Below are 7,375 nucleotides of genomic sequence, written 5' to 3'. Positions count from 1 at the left end.
GATCAGCTAATTCAGCACAGGCTGGAGATGGAAGCTGGATCTTTCCTGCTTTGGGGGCTCCGTACCATACCAGGTGTGATGAAGTAAAATACCACAGGCCGGGGATGGAGCCTGGGATTTTCCTGTTCTGTGTGGGGCTCTGTACAACACCGTGTGAGATGAACTATCATCCCTCAGGCTGAGGAAGGAGCCTGGGCCCATTCTGTTCTGTGTGGCTCCTACAACATTGGGTGGGTTCAGTTAACTCAACACAGGCCATGAATACAACCAGGCCCTTTCCTGCTCCATGTGGCTCAGTATCACACCAGGTGACATCAGCTAACACAGCCCAGGTGGGGCTGTGGCTGGAGCCTGGGCCTGTCCTGCTCTGTGGGCTCAGTAACACAGCCCGTAAGATGAACTTTTTTCAAAAGACTTCAGTGTATTTAACTCTGTGTCCAACACTGTGAGGCAGCTTTCTGTGTTTATAAAGAGTGTAATTTATTGACTGGTCTCTTGGATCTTGGAGCAAACAGGGTGACAGACAGAGGTCTGTGTGCAGAGGGTTTGGGGGTGAGCTCTGATTCCTAACCCTTTCTGGATTGTGAGGAATAAAGAATGAATGAGAGAGAGAGAGAATGTGGGAGAAGGGATGATAGAAGAATTTGTCCGTGAACCTGATTAAAAGTGGCTCAAACGCAAAATAATATTAAGATATCAAGAGCAGAACATTAACATAATCTGAGTTCCGCGATCTGGTCGGGTCCCATTCCCCTGAAGTGAGGAATGAACGGGTGGGGAAATTCCGCCTGGAGTTATATTTGTCTCCAATGAAGATGAGCTCACAGTGAGGCTGGAATAGCTCAGTTGGGAGAACACTAGATTGAAGAACCAGGATACAATCCCTGGTTTCATCAGTTTTAATTTGGTGTCTCCTTCATTTTAAGTAGAGAGAATCAGAGGGGAGATTTTCCACTCTTGACCCCATGGGCTGAATTTTAAACTAACGGTGCGGCTCTCGGCAGAGGCACCGGAAGCAGGTGTCGTCACCACACGAGTGAAATGTGGCCGACCGACTCCGATCACGGAGCAGCCGACAAATTAATGAAGGGGAGGCGTGGGGCTCATGTAAACAAGGACCAGAGGCAGGGAACGAGGTGCCGATGGCACCGACATCTGACACAACGGCAGGTGCTAGCACCATATTTAAAGGGCTGCCAGCCCTGCATTCACTGCTGCCTGGTTTAAAGGAGTGTCTTCCTGAGAGCCCTCTGCTGTCCCAGGACCAGTTCTGCTGCCTCTGATGCCCCAGGACCCATTCTGCTGCCTCTGCTGCCTGATGGGTAAGGAGCTGAAAGCGAGCCGGCAGTGACCATGGTGCCACGGTTTAGCGATGCCACCCTGCAGGTTCTCCTCCAGGAGACAAGAGAAAGGTGCAAGATCCACTTCCCCAGGGATGGGAGGTGGAGACCTGTCCACCTGACCAAGCAAAGCTGGCTGTAGATAGTAGGTGAGGTCAGCAGCCATGGGTTCACCCCCAGGACATGGATCCAGTGCAGGAAGTGGGTCAATGACCTGATCCAGGTTGCTCAGGCGACAACTCAAAGCACTTTGGACCCTTTGGACATTGCATGTGGCAGAGTGAGAGGGAATGTTTAGTGGAAAGGGAGTGACCACCCAGTCATGTGTATTGGGGAAGGGCAGCAGGAGAGGCACACGTCAGTCATTATATAACCTCACACAGTCCCTCGAGAGGGGCCGCATGCAGGAGGCATATGTGTGTCCACATCATGGACTGCTGGACTATCACCATCAGAGATGTTGGGCTTGTCCCCGCTGGGAGACTAACTTTGTTCATCATTGTGTCTGCAGGAGAAGACATCCCACAACTGGAAAGAGCGTGTCAAGACTGGCGGTGGAGTGCCTTATCTCCGTGTCCTCATCCCGATGGAGGAGGAGGCCATGGAACAGGCCGGGCAGCAAAGCAGCTGCTCCATAGCTGATGGAGAGACAGGGGCATCTACCCAAGAGAGTGAGTGAACATCTCCTGGGGCACAAGGGAGCATCCGCTGCAAAGGAGCCACACTGCTCATCTGTTCACCACTGCATCAATGGAGCTGCACAGTAGGGGTGGTTGGAATGTCACGATGGGCAGACCGTAACCCTTCAATGTCCCTGTTTTCTCATGAAGGCCCGGATGAACGACAAAAGCAAAGAGCTGGAGAGACTGGGAGACAGCCGGACACGTCTGAGGAGGAGGAGGGAGCCTCAGATGGTGCACCATCACATCATTCCCCTGCACCCTCCACCAGAACAGAAACGCTCACGCAAACTGATGAGCACATCACAGACAGGCCCGGGCAGCTGACGGAGGCTGTGACAGCCGAGGCCACTGACAGTTGGTGGTCTGTGGGAGGCCAGGCCCACACTGAGCCCCAGGCTGATGACATGCCTCTGGTGTCACCAGCAACACGGGAAATACCGCAGCTGCAGCGAGAGGTCAGGTAACATCTGGCACAGTTGCCAGAGGCTATGTGTACCCAAACAAGGATGGTGGAGGAGTCCATCCAGGCCTTGGGCGCTGCATTGTCTCTGATGGGGGTGTGCCTGGCTTCCTCCATTGTGAGATTGGTGACTCTCATGGAGAGCCTGATCCAGCCAATCAATCAGTGGCTGCCGGAGATGTGTGCAGACCTGCACTCCATCGCTTTGTCCATGAGCTCCATCCAGCGGTGACAAGGTGAGAGGGGGGACGAGGTCCACGTCCCTCTCAGGTCAGCAGCGAGTTACAAGTGTGTCTTATAAGGGGGAGGAGCAGCTGGCTGCTACATCTGGGGTCTCCTCTCAGGGTGCTCCTGGTGTGGACAGTAGCTCCAAAGCCCCTCTGCCAGTGACACAAGTGATGCCAGTGCCTGTCTCCATCACCCTCGATGACAGAGGGGGGTCCCTGTACCTGTGCAGGAGGCCCTCAGTGTGCCGGGGCCCTCCAGGCCTCAGGCAGCAAGAGGACGGCCACCAATGTCATCCCAAGCCATGGGGCAGCAAGGTCAGTAGCCTGTCTCCACCTCAGCTGACAGAGCAGGGGGAGCACCACGTAGGAGCACCCGGAAAAGATTTAAGAAGAGCATCTAGATTCACTTAGGGTTCACGGTGAATGTACATTCCAGATGGATAGGGTTGCGTTTGTTGTCACACGGAAGAAAGAAATGATGTTCTCTCACTATGTCTCCTTCCTATTGTTGATGCCCTTTGGGACTTCATTTAAACCCTTCCTCCCAAGGGGCTGGAAGTGAGGGACCAAGCCCTGAGTTCACAAAGCTTTGGCCTTGTCACTGTGCGATGTGTACCTGGACGCTGCAGAACAGAAGGAAGGAGGTGACAACAGGGCTGTTTAAAGCTAAGACTTTATTGCCTTGGTTCCAGAAGGTGGTAAGGCTCAAAGGAAACTTGAATGTATAAGGGTGTCTCATGTCTCCCTTGTGTGTATCTCATGGCCCCTACCCTGCTGTGCCTGAGGTTCTTCATCTGGCACTGCTTGGGCAGCATCCTCCTCCACATCCTCATCATCAGAGGAGACATCACACTCCACGATATCCTCACTAGTCAACACCTCACCCCTCTGTAATGCCAGATTGTGCTGTGCACAGCAAACCACCACGATATGCGAGACCCTCGCCGGGACATACTGAAGGGCTCCACTGGATCGATCTAGGCACCTGAATCTCATCTTCAGGAGACCAATGGCCTCCTTGATGGTCGCTCGGGTTGACCCGCAGCAGGTGTTGTACCTCTCCTCTGCATCCGTGCGTGGGTTCCTTACAGACGTCAGTAGTCATGTCCTCAGTGGGTAGCCCTAGTCTCCAAGGATCCATCTCTGAAAGCGGATGGGGCCGCGGAAAGGTTCTGGCACCTGGGAGTGCCTTGGTATGCCGGCGTTGTGGCTGCTTCCCGGGATTTGTGCACACACCTATGGGATCCATTTGCAGTGGTCGCAGACCAATTGCACACTGAGCAAGTGGAAGCCCTTCCTGTTGAAGGCTGCTGGCTGGTCTGCAGGAGCCATGATGGTCACATGGGTGCAGTCAATGACACCCGACACCTGGTGGAATCCAGCGATGTCCCCGAATCCTATAGCTCTCTCAGCTTGACTGTTTGGATCAATGTGCACATAGTCACCGGCCCTCCTGAACAGGACATTGGTGACCTCCTTGATGCACTGATTCACTACAGACTGTGAGATTCCACACATATCTCCAGTGGATCCCCGCAATGATCTGGTGGTGAAGAAGTTCAGTGGCACGGTGACCTACAGTGACACTGGCATCAGGTGCCCACCAAGTCGCATGGGGCACAGCTGCATCATGGCAGAGAGATCAGTGACGACCACCGTGGAGAGGTGCAGTCTGCGGAGACACTGTCACTCGGACATCTGCAGTTAGTTGAACCTCGGCTGACGTGTTCCTCTGCCTCCTTCTCCAGCCTCCTGTTCGAGGCTGGCCTTCCTGTGGGCCCCCAAGCTGCTGTGGTGCCCCTGCTGGTGCCTGTGCCTCCCTCCCTTCCTCTCTACTCCTCCTCCTCCTCCTCCTCAATGGGAGCCTCGAATCCAATGAGAGCCTCGAATGAGGCCCATGACAGGTTGCCCCTCCCTGAGTGCAAGGCCGTCACAGTAAACAACACCCAGCCACATTTACCTCACTTGTCACCCTCAATGAAGTGGCACTGCCCCAATGGCACCCTGGTGTTGTTCCCTCTGCAGAGCTGGCACATTGGCCCCCACTCCTGACAGTGTTTCCCGATGCCCTTTCTGCCAAGTTTTGCTGCCTCACCCGATAGCTTCCCAGTGAAGACAACACTCAGCTCCCACCTCCCAGTCAGCTCCTTTAACCAGGCGAGGCTCTGAAGACCCGTGGGTCCCGTGTGCTATTAGTTCAATTGGATCCAGTGAATAAAATTGCTGACAATTGGACTCATAAATACTTGATGTTTTGATACTTCACATTTTTATTCATTCATTCATGCGATGTGGGCATCGCTGGCTAGGCCAGCATTTATTGCCCATCCCTAATTGCCCATGAGAAGGTGGTGGTGAACTGCCTTCTTGAACCGCTGCAGTCCATGTGGGGTAGGTACAACCACAGTGCTGTGAGAAAGGGAGTTCCAGGATTTTGACCCAGCGACAGTGAAGGAACGGCGATATAGTTCCAAGTCAGGATGGTGTGTGGCTTGGAGGGGAACTTGCAGGTGGTGGTATCCCCTGCATTTGCTGCCCTTGCCCTTCTCGGTGGTAAAGGTCGCTGGGTTTGGAAGGTGCTGTCGAAGGAGTCTTGGTGCATTGCTGCAGTGCATCTTGTAGACGTGACACACTGCTGCCACTGTGTGCCGATGGTGGAGGGAGTGAATGTTTGTAGATGGGGTGCCAATCAAGTGGGCTGCTTTGTCCTGGACGGTGTTGAGATTCTTGAGTTGGAATTGCACCCATCCAGGCAAGTGGAGAGTATTCCATCACACTCTTGACTTGTGAATTGCAGATGGTGGACAGGCTTTGGGGAGTCAGGAGTCATGGATGAGTGGGAGGAATATATCACACTTTGGGGCTTTTGTGAGAGGATTTATTGATAAACCTGGGATTTGAGAGGAAGCTGCTTCATGGTTTACAGAACCAATTCAGCCCCTGGGGTGGAGCCAACAGCTGCACTGTAATTACTCACCTCAGGATTCCAAGCCTCTGACCTGCTCTTCTAGTCACGTTATTTGTATGACTACCCATGGTAACCTCCATGATGTTGATGGTGGGGGATTCAGTAATTGTAATGCTATTGAATGTCAAGGGGAGATAGTTAGATTCTCTCTTGTTGGAGATGGTCATTGCCTGGCACTTGTGTGGTGCGAATGTTACTTGCCACTTATCATCCCAAGCCTGTGAGACTGAAATAGCTCAGTTGGGAGTGTGTTGGACTGAAGATCCCTGGTTCAATCTGGGGTTTTGGCAGTTCTCCTTTATTCTGCATCGCCCTTTGGTTTTGACTCTTGAGCTGCACAATTTACACTGAAATTATTTACCCAACTCTGAAGGTTGGATTGGAATAGAGAGATATCAATGATGGGAAATATTTACATTGTCAGCTTTAGCTTATTCTCTATCTCTTTGTGTCCTTTTCCCCAGTTTTTGAATCTTTCAGGGCCGGGTGAGCATTTGATTTGCTGCATATGTCCCAAACTGAAGCCTTTTCCACATCTCTGGGCAGTCACACTTGCTCTGTCTGTTTTTGCTGCTCGTGACCATGAACGAGAACAGGCCACGAGTTCAACGTTTATCAGCAAACGGAAGATAATTGGAAAGAATTCTGTGTTACTCCAGACCAGTGACAAAGATACAATGGATGTTATTCAAAATAAATTCCCTTTGACATTTGATGTAAACTTGTTTGCATCTAAAAGTTGGATTTTAAGTGTTGCAAAAATGTGTCAAATTAATGACTGACCATGTGACAGCGCACATGGGGATCAAATCCACAGCCTTGTTGTTATCAACACTGCGTCCTAACCAACTGAACTAAGCGGCCGATAGACAGAGCCAGGTATGGATTTGAGCCGCACGCTGTGCGGTTTGTGTTTTATTTCTCACACTGGGTGACAGAGCGATTGCACAAACAATGGACACATCACATCCCTGAAACATTGTTCTGATATAAAACAGTGTGAAATAAGAACTGAGCATGGAAATGGAACGGAACCAGAAATCAGGACTTTAATCTATAAAAGTTGATCTTGAAATTCTACCATGCACGAATATTCCAAGAGAACGAACTCTCTTCTGATATAAAATCCAGGAACTTGAGCTGCTGTAAAACATAACTGAGCCTGACGTGTTTTGAACACGCAACCTTCTGATTTGGAGTCAGACGCGCTACCGTTGTGCCACAAGCTCACAGGTAAAGCAAAGTCTTCCATTCCTGGCAGATTTACTTCTTGTTTAGATTCAGTGATTGAAATTAATTCAATCCTCATCTGACCTCCGCTCTGGAAAGGCCTGCCACCCGACCTGAACCCGACGGGACCCGAAGACCTGTGTCGGGTCCGGGTCGTGTTGGGTCGCTCTTCCGGGTCTGGCTTTCGGGCTCGGGTCAGGTCGGGCCAGGTTCGGGTTGGGCTGGATCCAGGTCGGGCTGAGTCCGTGTCGGACACACACAGTAAGTATTACATTTAACTCTGCTGGGAAGTTGAGTTTAATAAGTGTCAAAAGTTGAAAGCCAACCTAAGCTGGGAGTCCGGGTCATCAAGGAGGGAAACTCTGAGTCTGCTCAGTGAGCAAGTGAGCATCTCTATGACGTCATTGCGCTCATGCTGCAGCTTCCTGTAGATTCGGAATCGGGAGGTAGATAAAGTGAACATTCCA

The 7,375-nt window shown here is 51.6% G+C and overlaps 1 non-coding gene across 1 annotated transcript; it reads right to left on the bottom strand.

The window, feature by feature from the left end:
- Positions 1–6,835: 6,835 nt before the first annotated feature.
- On the bottom strand, positions 6,836–6,907 carry trnaw-cca (transfer RNA tryptophan (anticodon CCA)). Its single transcript has one exon. It is a non-coding gene; the product is annotated as a tRNA-Trp (tRNA).
- Between the last annotated feature and the right edge of the window lie 468 nt (positions 6,908–7,375).

This window comes from Heterodontus francisci, unplaced genomic scaffold (assembly GCF_036365525.1).
Source record: "Heterodontus francisci isolate sHetFra1 unplaced genomic scaffold, sHetFra1.hap1 HAP1_SCAFFOLD_43, whole genome shotgun sequence".
NCBI classification, from domain to species: domain Eukaryota; kingdom Metazoa; phylum Chordata; class Chondrichthyes; order Heterodontiformes; family Heterodontidae; genus Heterodontus; species Heterodontus francisci.
This window is presented reverse-complemented; position numbering and strand designations above follow the sequence as displayed.